Raw genomic sequence first — 5,597 nt, forward strand, 5'->3', positions numbered from 1 at the left:
GGCCGAGCCCCTCAGGGTGTTTGGGTTCCGTCGTTTTGTCGTTGTTCCCGTTTTGGTTGACGTAGACTCTGATTTGGCAGTAAATCCGATTCCTGTTTTGGCAGTAAATCCGATTCTGAGTTCGAGTCCGAAACCGACCTTGATTCGGTCGTGATTCATCCGAGTCCGCTCTTGTTTGGATGACTCGTTGACTCCCCGAACCGTTGGCTTGATTCCGCACGCGAATGGATGTATTCCGTTGCTTACGTGCGATTCGTCAACCTCGTCGCCTCGTTGGTTCGTCGGTTTGTGCCGAGCTATGCTAAGGGACCTATAAGCAATTTTATACGCCTACAATGATAAAAATAGAAGAATGTTTTGTAGAATTTTTAAAAGTAAATGATACATCTGGACAAAGACTTTTTGAAGAATTGCAAAATGTGCTAAAAACTCTTAATCTTGATAGTGATAATGTACGAGGTCAAGGGTATGATAATGAATCTAAATGAAAGGGAGACACTAAGGTGTACAAAAAAATTACTTGATATAAATCCTAGAGCATTATACATGCCTTATGGTTGTCATAGTCGTAATTTAACACTTTGTGATATGGAAAATTATTGTGGTAAAGAAAAATACTTTTTCAGAGTGATATAATGCATTTATACATTATTTTCTCACTCAACAAAGCGATGATAAATTTTGATAAATAATATAAAAGGTTTAACTGTGAAGCCATTGTCGGCTACACGTTGGGAAAGCCATATTAAAAGCATTAAAGCAATTAGATTCCAAACGCTTGTAATAAGAGAAGCACTACTTCAGTTAGCAGAAACTGATAATGGCTCCAAAATAAGAAGTGAAGCAGATTCTTTAGCAACACATGGAAATGGAAATTTTAAATTTTTATTAAGTATGATTATTTGGTACAATATATTGTTTGCTGTTAACTTAATTTGCAAATCTTTACAATCTAAGGACATGTTTATTGATATTGCTATAGATCAAGTAAATAGATTGATTAGGTTTTTTGAGGGTTATAGAGAAGTTGGGCTCACACAAGCTATGACAATTGCTAAAAAAATTGCTACTGAAATAGAAATTGATTCTGTATTTTAAGTAAAACGTCAAATCTGTAGAAAAAGACAATTTGATGAGAATGTTAATGAGGAGATAACACAATCAACTGAAGAATCTTTTAGAATTAATTATTTTTTGTATATTGTAGATCAAGCTATTGGTTCACTAAAGAAAAGGTTTGAGAAATATAAAGCATATTAAGATATTTTTGGATTTTTGTTTTGTTCAGAAAAGTTAAATTCATTAGATGATAATAATTTAAAAGCAGGTTGTGATAATCTTGAAATTTTTCTAAAATATAAATATTTTCTGATCATGATGGGAAAGGTTTATTTGGAGAACTAAAAATCTTACGAAATATTTTACCGAAAGAAACAAAGATGACTATTGATATACTGAATTTCTTAAAAACCATCAAAATTTTTTTATCAACATATCTAATTTTTATTATGTATTTTTTATTAGTTTGGCGCTTATTCTTATCAACTAATGAAACACCTAGGGTTTGATATATAATATGTTTTTCGTCTTTTTTCATAGATAGACGAATTTGTTTGATAATAAATATTCTTTTTTTTATTAATTTAGCAGGCGTTCTTCGTTCCTTTTTTTTGAAGTCCACATGTAAGTTCCAAGGTTCCCGTGAAGTCAAGGTCGGAGACAGAAGTTACTACAAAATTATTTTCTAAATGCATGTATTGCTTATAGAATATTATTGACTATACATGTTTCAGTTGTATCTGCAGAAAGAAGTTTTTCAAAATTAAAATTATTAAAAACTTATCCGAGATCGACAATGTCACAAGAAAAACTAAGTGGACGAGCTTTGATATCCATTGAAAATGATTTTATAGATAAAATTGATGTTAAAGGCTTAATTAGTGATTTTGCAGCTAAAAATACAAGGAGGACAATTTTTCGATGATACTTTTTGATGCTAAAGGCATTGATATTTGATGAAGGTAAGCACAGATATAAGAGGAATATAATATACCAGTATTTCTTATTGTGGACTATTTGCTCTATTGGAAAGCTTTATTAAGGTATGATTACATGCATTTATCTGATTAGTAACATTTTATTCAGGTGACCAAAGAGATGAATAATGGATAATAGCACTTGAGAAGTATGTTAAAGACTATCCAGATGCAAAAAAACTAGGTAACATTTTAATGTCTGATTAGTAGCATTTTGTTCCCTAGCATTTTAGGGATTCAAATTGAAATTTATTGATATTTTGTATATAGAGAAGGGCCATGTGTTTACTTTTCGCACAGTCCCTAAAATGCTGGGCCAGAACCCGCCCTATATATATATATATATATATATATATATATATAATATATATATATGATATATATATATATATATATTATGGATATATATGATATATAGTAGGCAGTTACCATATATAATGATATATAGCGAGTATTATCAATATAGTATTATATCATACTAGCTATATATATATAGAATATATAAGATATATATATTGATATATACTCATAATATTATATATATATATATATATATTTAATAATACCTAACCCATGATATTATATACCTATATCTCATATAGTATATATTATATATATATATAGGGTGGCCCCCGAGAAGTGTTCCTAGCCATGTAGCGCCTCCCTAGATTTATCAATCTAAGAACGCATGAGCCTAAGTATGTCAACATGATTGAGCTAATTGTCGGATAATCGCTTCGTCTTGGAACTTAAATCTACATATTCTAGAACTCAAACACACTGTGGATCATCCTATAATATAGCTCAACATGTGATTTAGCCCGCGTTTTTAGATGATTATCTAAGCGTCATCTTAGGACATTTCTGTCCCATATATGTATAATATATATATAGTATATATACGTATAATATATAGTATATATATGATAATATATATATACATACATACATACATTATACATATATAAGAGAGAGTATTCATATATATACGGATCAATGCGTGCGCACTTAATCCTTTGCGCGAGCTGCAGGGTGTTTTTTGTAAAAATCACCTCCAGCTGGTCTCAATCAAACGAAGGCTCACTCTCCGCCATAAAAAATCTTCTTTTATTCTTTATTTCTTCCTTCTCCCCTCCGCTATTCCCAATTTCCTCCTGCAAAAATGACATCTTTTCTCCCTTCTTTGAGACCCTTTACAGAGATCTCCACATCTTCATCAACTCAAAGAAGACGATGCGAGCTAGCAAGAAGTCCACAACTTTCGCTCCAATTTTGAAGGATTCGTCTGCGGTAGCCGGCGGCGAGTGGGAGGTCCGACCGTCGACCTAATTCTCTTTCATTAATCAAGAAATGGGGATTTATATGTACCCTCAATTCCGCGGTGAAATGGAATAGCAATGTGAATAAGAAAATAAAAAGTTTGTTGGTGCATTAAGACTTGTTAACAAATAATTATCTTTGTTGGAGTCCTTTAGCTTTATAATTTTCCAAACTGATGACAAGGTTTCATTTGCACTGATATTCAACCGTGTGCTTGTTGGTAATTTTTTCATTCTTAATTTCATTATTCAAAATTTAGAAGGGCCAAACATTAACCGTATCTCTTGCAAGTGTAAATGTCTTGGACCTGCTTTTGAGAGTTCTTGTATGGGCTTTTTATCGAACAGTTGAAGAGCACTTTGTGACTTGTTGTGACCTCTTTTTGAGTTTCTACTTTAGATGAAAAGAAATCAACTTTTAAAGAGATGAATTAAAAGATGCGTTTTGTGCTTGCAACATGTAAAGCCCGTAAGCTACACCGCTTGATTTGTTTATCACAGTCGGTCTGAGTTAGGACGGCGTACGCAGTTTTAGTTTAATCCCCAATTTTTTTTTATTTATAAATGCTTTCTAAGTTTATAATCATTTTTCTAGCTAAATGCCGATTTGGTCTCAGTACCGGGGCTTCGTACTCCGATTGGTTCTTGTTCTTTCCTTGCAATAAATCTTCATACTTAAATTGGTCCGGTACTTTAATTTTTTTCTCAATTGGCTAAGAGACCAACTCGGTCTCTATAGTAGGGCTTCATACTTGAACCGGTTCTTCCACTTTTTTTTTTTTTTCTATTTTGTCATTAAACCCACTATTAGATGTACACTTAGTCCTTTTTCAAACTCTCCATTAAAGAGTCCGTTAAATAATAATTAGAAGGGCAAAACTACCCCTAGTTCAAGAAACAAAAAAGTGCAGTTGATATCATGTTACATTCCTGTTCACGTAAACAAACAAGTTCCGGCAATCTAAGTTTATTTTTATGAATTACATCTTTGCGACATCTTGCAGTAATCAGACTGTGGCGTATTTTCTTAATGAACCTATTTCAACATTTAATTCGTAAGGGTTGCAGATTTGGTCTACAAACTATTTCCCAGGCGATATTGTTATGCTAAGTTCCCCTAAAAAAAACTTTATGATAAGAGAAACCGCGGTCTCTTCTAATTACACTCAAATTTACCCTCCATGCCATGATTGGGAAAAATCTTGTGAGCAGAGAAGCTGCGGTCCCTTCTCTTTTTGCTAAAACACTGAATAATATTTGAGAAGACCACTACTAACTACACAAATGAACAGCATGAGGAGTTACCCACATCCTATTCTCATATCCAAATACAAAAAAACTCTGTTTCAAACATATCGAAGCATTTGAAATCACCACCATGGCACAGTTTCCTTGGGCAAAAACTGCAGTCTGCAGATAAAACTTAACTATTACATCCAAAATTCGCTTTTACAAAACAAAACGCACATTAATTAAAACCACCAAGGACCAGCTGCACATGCTTACCATTACAAAAACAGATGAAAATACAAAAACTACATTAGCTTCTGACCGTTATCGTCGCCTTGTGCAAGTAATGCACTCAACGAATATATATACATATGTATGTATATATGTATGTATGTATGTATGTATATTTTCACCAAAGGCTTCAAGCAGTCAAGCTGAACATTAGCTTCTGACTTCATATTCTCCTCGAACTTGATTGACTACCAGCTGAGAATCACCAAAGGCTTCAAGGTATTCATCCCCCAACTCTTTAGCGAAATGAAGTCCAATTATTAGTGTGTTATATTCAGATACATTATTAGAGCATGGTTCAGTCAACGAATACACTCTAGGCATTACGTGTTTTCCCGGGGAAACCAAGACAACCCCCACTCCTGAGGAAATCTTACAACATCCGGGAGTGCTTGCCACGTTGATTGTCCGGGAAGCACCATCGAAGTATAATTACCACACTTGTTGATGTGATGTGGTGTTAACTTCGTGAGTTTCATCCGGCAAGTCATCATATAATTCTGCTGTATCTTTTGTAGGATTAACCGTCAAAAGATCACAAATCGTTTGTCCCTTAACTGACTTTTGCTGTTTGAAATGCAAATCATATTAAGACAAAAGCAAGACCCACTTAGCTAAACGTCAATTCATGGAAGCCGGTTTGGTCATGAATACCCGGATTGGGTTCACATTGGAGATAACATAAATTGTTTGCCCAACCAGGTAATGTCACATTTTTTGA

General features: G+C 33.6%; 1 long non-coding RNA gene across 1 annotated transcript; it reads left to right on the forward strand.

The window, feature by feature from the left end:
- On the forward strand, positions 248-3,555 carry LOC109825912. Its single transcript, XR_002243123.1, has 3 exons — positions 248-2,021; positions 2,146-2,220; positions 3,236-3,555. It is a non-coding gene; the product is annotated as an uncharacterized LOC109825912 (long non-coding RNA).

The sequence above is a fragment of the Asparagus officinalis genome, chromosome 10, assembly GCF_001876935.1.
Source record: "Asparagus officinalis chromosome 10, Aspof.V1, whole genome shotgun sequence".
Classification (NCBI taxonomy): Eukaryota; Viridiplantae; Streptophyta; class Magnoliopsida; order Asparagales; family Asparagaceae; genus Asparagus; species Asparagus officinalis.